Source organism: Haliaeetus albicilla, chromosome 2, assembly GCF_947461875.1.
Source record: "Haliaeetus albicilla chromosome 2, bHalAlb1.1, whole genome shotgun sequence".
NCBI lineage: Eukaryota > Metazoa > Chordata > Aves > Accipitriformes > Accipitridae > Haliaeetus > Haliaeetus albicilla.
In genome coordinates, this window is record NC_091484.1 from 10,072,155 (window position 1) to 10,082,822 (window position 10,668).

The following is a 10,668-nucleotide window of genomic DNA, read 5'->3' on the forward strand; positions in this document are numbered from 1 at the left end:
AGCATTTGGGACAGTTTAGAGTGCATGACTTCAGCTTAGGCACATGTGATGTGGTGCACTTAAAACTCACTGGTGCCAGTGAAAAATGAGGATGGCACTTTGCAAGGTGCTCTAAGCTGATTTCCAGAGGTAATGTGCGCATCTTACTCCATTTGGAAACTGGGGGGACTGTAGGCCTCCAACACATCAGAAACTCAGTTGCTTCTGCTCTTTGATCTCAGTTTTCACAATGCTCTGGAGGGGAGATTATGAACAACACTTCATCCATAAATAGTGAAGCTTGATCCAGAATGGGTTACACTTCAGCTGGTGAAACACAGGAAGTTTCCTTATGAACACTGTCTTCCTTTTTTGTGCAAAAATTAAAATGCAAAGTTTGCCAAGCCTTGACCAGTTTCAGTATTTGTGAACTACTCCAAATGTACTGTGTCAAAGCACCAGAGGGATATGGAAGCTCACTTCAGTACGAACTGAGACTGGTGCAGGTCACTCTAGATTGCTGTAAGTAGCTGGTCACTAAAAGGTGAATTGTCAGTGTTTCCCTTGAGAACATTTCTAAAAAGAAATTGGTCTTCTGCAAATTTGCATGGTTTTAGGTCAAAATGACTTTGGGGGTTTTTCTTTTGCTTTTCTGGGAAGCCCAGTGAAATTGAAAGTAGTGAAATTGAGGGAGAACAGGTGGGTGGGAATGTGGCAGAGAAGGACAGTGGGGGCCATATGCATCTTGCCTCCGCGCTGTACAGCTTGTGCTTTGGGTGACAGGAAGAAGCTCCCGTGATGTGCAGCCCAGCCCTCCTCGCCCAGTCCTTATCCTGTCCACGTAGAAATCAGAGAAAAAAAATCATTGAACGACACCTCCGGCGGACTCCAGTCTAACCGCCTGCTTAAAGTGGGACCAGCTTCAAAGTTAGAGGAGGTTGGTCAGGGCCTTGTCCAGAGAAATATTGAAAATCTCTAAAGATGGAGAGTCCCCAGCTGCTCTGGGAGACCTGTCCCCATGCTGTACCACTCTCAGGGCGAAGAACTTTTTCCCTGTTGTGCAGCTGGAAGCCCCCTTGTTGCACTTAATAACTGGTGCCTCTTTTGTTGTGCAGCTCTGACGGAAGTCTGCTCCTCCTCCCTGTAGCCCCTTTTCCTCCATATCTTATAGCTGTGCCTATGCTGCTCTGGGTTAAAAGGAGTAGCTGCATCTGTCTGCAAGGGCAAAGTTTCTTAAAAGCAAATCAGCAAATGGTGGAAGATGTAGAGCCATTGCAGCAGTGTCGGTCAGGGAAAAGGGCATGGCTAGAGTCCTGTGTAAACTTCACCTGTTGCAATGGGCTCTTGCAGTTGTCAACAGAGTGGTGTTCAATTCTGTACCAGGCTGGTGCAGAATAAAGAAAATCTTAAAACTATCTTTCCTGGTTACTCGAGTTTTGCTTGGCGTGAAGAGTAGGTCATTTGGCCTAAGAATGAAAGCCAGAAATTTTAGCTGTTTTGCTTTCTCGTTGCTTTTTCTTTGCTTTTGTTTTGGGGTTTTTTGGTTTTGGCCTTGGCCTCGTTTTTTCAGTTGTTTTTGTTCCTTAAATCTTTCAACTGGCATAATCAGGAAACTCCACGCTTGTTTTGCTTTACTGGCCTTGTAGCTGTCATGTGCTTTTAATCATGAGAGATTGATGTAGAAAAGGGATGAATGCAGATGTAACTCTTCAGGATGTGAGCTGACCTTCTCCTCTCTGTGGCTGCTGGCCCTGGCCAAGGGGAACCACAGATGGGTGTTGGGGGCCATGGGAAGGGTCCAGGAAGGGACATGGAAGGAAGGAGGATTGAGCCAGGAAAGTAGAGGCCTGGGAACTTAGAGAAACACAAACCTGGGACTGAACCTCGCAAATGCCAGGATCTGAAGGGAAAAAAAAAGAAGAAAAAGGGAAAAGGTAGAAGGAGCACAAGGATCCCAGGGACCCCTGTAGGAGGGGGAGCATCAGAGTGGCTGGAGGCATCAAAGGCTGCTGGGTTGAGTGAGTAAGTGAGAACAGGAAACCCCCGGTACCGGGAGGTGCAGTTGGTCAGTTACAGCAAGTTGTTATATTTCCGCTGAAGTGGTCATCCCTCAGAGCAGCGCACTACGGGTGAATTAACCACAGCTGACATCAAATTATAACATCTAAAATGTTCCATATGAAGAGATGGCAATTTTCATGTCTCATCTCTGACTCATCAGCAGAAAATACCACTGCTTGCTTGACCTGTTGTTGCCACTGAGAAGGGGTAAGTCAGACTTACTACCATTGAGATAACTAGTGAACCAAACACCGGTCTAGCATCACTGTACAGGTGGTTTTCCAAGGACTTGGTTGCAACAGAAAGTAATCATTTTGGCAGGAGGCCTGTCAGCCTGCTTCTCACTTGTGGTTTTCTGATGCACAGCTACTGAGCATCTGTTGATTAATGTGTGCGCTGATTGTTGCTTTTAATAGATCCCAGGAATTTCACAGTCGTTGAAGCTCATCTAAGATGATGTGGCTGTAGGTAATATAGTGTTTAGTTTTAATTCTTAAATTATACAGAACAGCCTAAATAGATAGCTATGTGGAACACTGAGGGCAGGCACAGATGAGTAAGTGACCAGCTGTAACTTTGTGCTGGAAACGTAGGGAAAGGCACTGATTTAAAGGCACAGGACTTTGTTCTCTCTTAGAAGTGGAGGCTGTGGGCTTTTAGGAGCAAGGACATGCCAGATTTACTCTAGGGACTTGGTTTAGCAGTTATGGCAGTCTTTGGACTTGGAGACATCTGGGTTAGCCTGTTAGATTATCTACAAACACAGTGATCTTAGGGAGGTTGAAGTCACCCTTAATTCAAGTCTTTCTGAAATAGAGAGCACTGAACTTCCTTCTGCAGCATTGTGTAGTTAGACGATGGGAGGATGCTGCCATATGTTGTAGGGAAGGTGGAAGTGCTTCACCTAGATTTACTCTAGAACTATCCTACAAGTATTTAAATATGCCCATCACCTTCATAGCTTGGCTTTATAGTAAAAATAAAATATTTCCTGGGGTACGGAGAGGGGTTCAGCTCTAAGCTCACCCGAAGCCAGGTTCTGATTCTGGTGTGGAATATGGTATAGGCCAAACAATGAGATGAGCCTGGGGTTTCAAAGACGTAAGACAAAATCAACAGTATCAGCAATACCGAAATCAGCAGTGACCTTAAAATGTCAGTATCTGTAGGCTGCATGTGAGGAAATGCCTATGGCTACAGCACCAAAGTGCCAACAGGGCACTTATTACTTACAAAAGACCTGCCTTTTGGGGGTTTCATCATCCCCCAGGATTGGTCCCATCACAGCTTCTGAAGATGTTGGCAGGCTGGGATGTGAATGCTGGGGAGCTGCATTGACCTGAAAACAACCTCTGTGCAAAAAGATCATCTCCTCCTACTCCCTTCTCTCAATTATACTGCAGTCCAGTTATGAGACTGAGAGAACTGATGGTACTTTAAAAGGAAGGATGAATGATCTTTGTTATCAGCTCAGGACATCTATTTATTATACAGGCAAAGCTTAGGCATGCTGCTAAGAAGGTAGGGAAAGAGTCAGCCGTGTAATTTGCTTGCTTTATTGCTTTTGGGCAGATGGGAAGGATTCTCTTAGGCTGACTGATGAAATGCTGAAAATTGTTTTAAACCCTTCACCATATAGATTTGGGTTTATATCTTCGTAATGTATCTTAGTATATATAGCATCTTATTCTCTTGTTCTCTAGATATATGCAGTAGGCATATGTGTGTGTGCATACATATATACACATTTATATGTATAAATATAAACAAATATACGTAGAGGCAAATTCCAGGCATGAGTTCTCAGCAGATAATGTCTCTCCTGTTAGTTTGGTATTTGTTGTTTGAAACTATTGGATGCTTGGTTTGTTTGCTTTTCATTTCATGTTTCATCTGGTTTTGACATGCTAAATCTGGAGTTTATCCAGGAGGAAGCAGTGACAGAGGGAAGCACATCTCATGGCTGTAGTCAGTGCCCAGCAAGATGTGCTGCTGTAGCCAGTCACCAAAGGTTGTGATCAGTCTGAAATGCAAACAAATGGGATCAGCCCTTGGAAACAGGGACCCAGAGGGCACTGAGAGGAAATGTTCCTGAGGACACTGTCATGTCACCTGCTGGCACTGCTAGTCAACTGGCTGAATACATGGGCTGAGGAGGCTGAACTCCTCTCTTGCCGTGGACATGGGGATGGTGTGAGGAGTACCTTGCTGAGAAGTGATGGCTGACTTCTCCAGCCCTGTTTGCAGCCCTCCCAACCCGAATCTCATTTCCTCATTATTGACACCAGATGCTTGTTCTTACTGGCTTGTACCCTGCCATGCACCGACAACTGCTCTGCCAGATAGGCAGGCACAGAGGACAGTCCCCATCCACAGAGCTCGCCAGCTTCCCAACAGACAGGGTCAGCTGGGTGAATGGTTCAGACACTGTTTAGTGGGGCCAGGAGGTGCTGCCCCAGACACAGATCATAGAAGAATTGTCCTCCCTAGGTTTTGCCTTTAAACAGTGAATTTTTTTTGGACTGAGAACTCAGGCATTTCATGTGTTTCAGAGCTGGTGCTGTGCTTGTGTGCTGTGACTCATCTGAGTCTACTCTTGCAGCAGTGTGTGATGGCCCTTCTGTCTCAAGACGTGACTCTCCCAGCATGAATGGGTTATGCTTAGTGACAGGCTTCGGCAGGAGGCAGTTGCTATTTTACAAGTGCCTAAACTGAGGCACAGAGAGGCTGGAGAAACGGCCCTGAAACGGACAGCAAGTCAACAGGTGAGCTGGGAAGCACATCTCACAGAGTCCCCTACCATCTGCCCTCTGACCAACACTTTATCTCAAGACCCACAAAGACTGGGGAAATCTGCTCCCACTTTTTCACCCTAATCTCCCACTAAACAGGTTGCTGATTGTTTACCAGCACAGATGGCTCTCACTAACACCACTTACTTATCTGACCTTTCTGGCCACCACAGGCAACCAGACACATGGGCTGACCGCACCACAGGCTGGAGCCCAGCATTATGCAGCTCCACGGTCATGTCTTCTGCCAGGCCCAGGAATGCAGCCGCAGTGCGTCAGACCAGCAGGTCCTACAGGCCCTGGGTCTTCTTTCCAGCAGTGACCTCTGAACGCTTCTGCACACTTAGAAAATGAGGCGAGAGAAGGCAGTGAAGACAAAGTACCGCCCTTTTCCATTTCTTCCTGAATGTCTTCCTCAAGTCAATCTAGTTTCTTCTTTAAAGGGCTGTTCAATGCTTAATTTCAAACAAGCATTGCAAGTTCAAGCCTCCCACACCTTGCCACAGGTGTGGTTTCTGGAGTGTATCTATATATTTGGTGCATGTGTATCCATCCCAGGATTTGATGGCACTTTGCATGTGTGCATGTGTAGAGGGAATGACAGGAAAAGAAGCCAGCAGTAGAAACCATCATTTGTGAATTAAGAAAAACAAACAAAATAACCGAGAATGGAAAAATCAGTTATGATCAGGCAAGAATTAGAATTTAAAAAAAACAACACCCCCCCTTCCCCTACAAAAAGCCAGCAGAGGCTGTAAGCAGACATCTTGAGAGACAAAGAACAGGGCAAGCAGATGCAGTCCTGCTCCTGATAGCCTCTCCAGCTACTCTTCACTGTATTGAAATAGTGGAACCTTATAGTATCTGCAGCTTCCTCTGGCAGCCGGTCCCCCGTTTGCATCGGGCTGTGAGCAGAGCCACCTCCTTTTCTGTTCTGGACCTGGCTGGCAGCAGCTTCCTTGGATGTAGGTCCATGCGCTGGGGGCAACCATGAGTGTTGTGTCCGCCTTTGCCCTTGGTGGCCAGGCGGCAGCTACTTCCCAGACAGAAGCCATTCATCACCCGGGAGATGAAACCCAAATACCAGCTTCAGGAAGCCTGGCCTTGCCTGTCCCCTGCTTTCCTCCCTCCCACAGCAGTCCTTCACACCCTGCCCCTCCGCTGGGGGTTGTTTTTAACGCTGAAGACCTTTTTGTTGCAGGCAACGTTTAGGTATTCTCTAGATTACATTCTTGTTGGCATATAAATTAAAAGTTCTTCCTCCTTCCTTATTACAGACTACCCTGAAAGCCCTTCTGTCAGTGGGAATTAACAAAGCTTTGTGACAATTCTGATAAACAGAGTGTTTTGTTAGCTGGATTACAGTTACTGGTACCAGCTCCAAATGAGTCCAAGTATCTGTTGTACTGGTGAGAAGCATCTGCTGTGACATGTCTACAAACAAATGGCAATGGGAAAAGAGAACAACTGTACAAAAAACTGCATTTCTTGCTCATGGCAATAGCCTGGAGCTGCTGGGCACTCCCAGGACTTGTCACCTCATGCTCACATGAGCAGCCTGCTCTCGAGCTGCCTCTGAAACCTGCCAGCCCTTGCAGGAGGCAATGCAGGGCCCTTCCAAGAAGGACGCCAGTCTTCTCTGCCCTTTGCCAGTAATGGGATGGCACAGCAAAGGCAGCTGGGACATGGGGAGGCATCTGGGGTGGGCACTCCAAAGTGTGATTTAATGATAGTGTGCACACAGATTTCCCATCAGCTGGGTCTTCCCAGCCTCCAACCTGCTTCTGCTCAGTAGCCTGGATATAGCCAGAAAGACAGAGATCTCTGCCCAGTGCTGTTTAGCAGATCATTGGGAATCCAAGCTGTAGGACCTAGATGTTTTGGTAGGCTCCGTTACCCTGTCCGTGGTGCCTCTGCTGGAAGAGAGAAGTTTCACAGCTGAAATGATGCAGGTATCCAGTTCAGTATACAGCAAAGTGATAGCAGAGAGAAAAATAATAATCTGAATGTGCTGACTCCTGCTCTAACTAGTAGACCACACTTTCTCTAATGTCTCCTTTCCATCAGAGGCAGCTGGTGGTGGTTTTTATGGGCATTCCTCTGAAGTGTCTCCATAGAAGAATGTTCTGCTGCTTCTGTTATCTCTGTAATCCCTCATCAGGACAGCAATTGCTTTGTTGATACAACACAGCTCCTGTTCACACCTACTCCACAAATCACTTTTGACACACAACACGCCGGCTGCATATCATAGAGAGGGGTATCCCTTCCCGTGGCCACATGGCCTGTCTTGCCCTGGATAGAGCAACATTTCTCCTGTAGCCTGGAGTAGAGATAAGGGGAGAAGTACAGATTTAAGAGAGGTAAAGTGAAAAAGCAACAATAACAAAGATTTAACACTGGCAAGAACGGTAACTATCTCATAGGAAAGAGGGGATATATGACAAAGGAAACGAAACGGAAGAATGAAGGAAACCGATCTAGCTGTGGTGGGCTGTTAAGCACCCACCCAGTTGCTCGCTCCCCTCCAGTGGGATCGGGTAGAGATTCGGAAGCGCAAAAGTGAGAAAATACTGGTGGGTTGAGATAAAGACAGTTTAATAAGCAAAGCAAAGCTGCAAGAGCAAGCAAAGCAAAATAAGGAATTCATTCACCGCTTCCCATCGGCAGGCAGGTGTTCAGCTGTTCCCAGGGAAGCGCATAGGGGTTACTTGGGAAGAAAATCGCCATAACCTCGAACATCCCCCTTTCCTCCTCCTGTGCCTGAGATTTTATTGCTAAGCATGACATCTTATGGCATGGAATATCCCTTTGGTCACTGGGGGTCAGCTATCCCAGCTGTGTGTTACCCCCATGTTCTCACCCCCTCCCCAGCCTCCTCGCTGCGGGGATAGAGTGGGAAAAAGAAAAGGCCTTGAGGTTGTGACAGCCCTGCTTAGCAGTAGGTAATACACTGGGGTGTTATCAACACTGATTTAGTCACAAATCCAAAACACAGCACCTAACCAGTGCCTCTGAAGAAACTCCATGCTTCCCCAGCCAGACCTTGTCCGGCAGTGCTGGAGGAGGAAAGCTGCTGTAAAAAGAGCAAGAGCCGAGGGCAAAGGAATTATTTCTTTCCTTGCAAGGCCATTCTCCTTGCATCCTCCTCTCTTTCCAAGAAGAGATCAGCTCTGACAGCCTCCTTTCACCCCTGCAATTACTCTTCTGATAGATCCAGCCGCTCCATCTTTCTTCCACATCCATCCAGCTGTGGCACACGGATTGAAGTGGGTGCCTTGCCCGTTGCCATAATGCTGCTGCCCATGTCTCTCCCTGGCTGTAGGGTGAGATGAAGCTGTAAACCAGCAGCTCCCCCTGCTCCGAAATCCAAGGGAAAGCCTGAGGGTCAGGCCTTTGACTGATACTCCAATTAATTTCAGGGACACTGCCAGAAAAGTGGTTGCATGGTCTCAGAGTTCTGACTAGGATGTATAACATCTCATACCTCTGTCCCAGCGAAGCAGTACTGGCTCAAAGCGATCAGTGCTATTCTAAACCTAGAAATCTGCAGCGCTAGTGAAAATGTTAACAAAAAGCTGTTTGTTTAGTTTAAAATACCCTTACAAACTAAACAGCTTAAATCCAGGTTGCATACAATGAACTGTACACTGTAAAATTTTTTTTCTTGGTTTATCTGAGAAAAATATGCCCATGGCAAAGCCAAGCCTGGTTTGTTGTTGTAACTAGGCACCATTCTTAGCAAACTCGCCTGCTAGCTGCAGTCAGCTGTTGTGAATAACTAATAGAGCTTGCATAAGATGAGAAACTCTGCGAACCTGGCTGAAACCAGCTGTCATGCTGGTAATGCAAGGAGTACCTCTTTTCCCTGTGAATCATGAAGTGGTGATTGTCTAGGGACACAGAGCAGTTAGGGCCAGCAGACCCAATTAGGTCATTGCAGCTGGCCACCTCTGTATCACAGGCCACATACTATCATCTGTAAAACCCTGTAATGAACCCTACAGCTTGTGTTTCAGGAAGGTAGGATGTGTGGCTGACATAAATTCCACAGAATTACACTGCTTTAACTGGGTGACAGCAAGAAATAAAGAAACTACCACTTCCACTTTTGCTCTTACAAAGTTCAGCCTGAGTTTCAACTGGAATATTTTCTGGCTGTAGCTACCTCACATAGTCACTTAGGTTGTTCATAACAAGCAAATATGAGCTCTGGTCTTTTGATTAAATTCCAGTTTAGATGACTGTATTCTGCTTTGCTACAGTTTCTACCATTTCTGTAGTAGCTGGTGATGCTCTGCCTTTCCTGCCCTGCCCTGCATTTCAGGGTCATTCTGCACTGTCAGCTACAGACCCTGGTGTGGGCTTGGGCTGAGATCTTGAGCTCCCCAGAGGATCAAAGCAGGCTCAGCCTGATTGTGGATCGCAGCCCTTGTTCCTGTTGTTCAGATGGATACACAACACACACAGAGCCACATGTGTAAAACCAAACCAAACCAAACCCAAATCTGGCTAGCAGGACAAATGGTGCCATGTTGCGGTATCCAGGTTGGTGCAAACAACCCCGTCGCACCAGAAATGTGGTGTCCATCAGGAAATGCTCTGCCTCTTTCAAGGTCCACCGTGACATGATTGCCATTTTTCTTTGCGGGCAAACAGGACCACTGCTGTCCTGTGTGGGGAACCAGGACTGGTGCCTTTCTTTGTGGCTTTCCTGGGCAGATGGTTTGTACACGCTCAGCAAATCTATCGCGCTCAAAAGGTGCTGATCCATCACACACACGTACGCAGCTGCACAGCACCTCCACAACAAATCTGATGCTTCCAGAAGGTGTTGGTCTTGCAGCACGTTCACTGTGTGACGGACAGAAAAATGCTGTGTTTCTTCTTCCTGATTTGTGCTATGTGTGGCAGCACAGCTGGGGCTGCTGTACAGCGCTGCCAACCAGCCTGCAAATCCCGGACTGCTGTAAATAACTCCTCTCCAGGTACAACATCTAGGCTGAAAAAGAGCATGTATCTGGGGAAATGCAGGCAGGCAGCAAGCTCGCCTAGGGGGGTGGCTGCAGTTCCAAAATAAGTCGCTTCCAGGTGTCTTAGGATCCCTTGCACTGAGGACATTAAATCAATACCTATTTTCACTCCTTTAGGCAGGGTCCTGCTTGTGGCAACAGCTGATGCTTCAAAACATTAAGTAATTAAAAAAATGAACTGCCCTGTAGAGTGAGATATGTAGTGCAGTAAAGATCTGTTTAGGCCAGATTGTTGTGACTGATGCTGCGTAAACCTCTGAGGCCGCTCGAGAGATACTTTGCCCTTGAATTCTGTGGAGAAAGAAGGATAAGGAATTTGCGTGTGGCACCTCCTGGCCTTGCGTGAAGGTCATCAGAGGGATGACTCTGGTGAGCGTTTTCCAGAATCAGTACTGCAAAGACAGTGTGTGAGTGGTGCTGCGTTGCGCACGTGTGTGCCCTGCCCTTGGTGGCAGCTCAGCTCTTTGACACTGGCCCTGTACTGTTGAAATCGCTCATTTACTTTCTTTTGCTCAGCAAGTCAAGCCAATACCCTGGGAACAGGCAGTGCAGAGCCCTTGCCCTTGCTTCGCCCTGGACTTCTGCAAGCAGTGTCGGCCATAGAGCCCTGGATGCTGGGGGCCTGGGGCAGTCTGTTTATGGTTTGCAACCCCATATTCAGAGTCCTGCTGTTTTAGCTGTTACAAATAATCCTACATTCAAAACAACTGGCCCCGAGTTTTGCTTTCTGCTCCATGCTGGGGAATTTCTGGTTGTTAATTTTTCAGAGGCACCCAGCGAAGCTGACTAATGCCGGGAAGCAG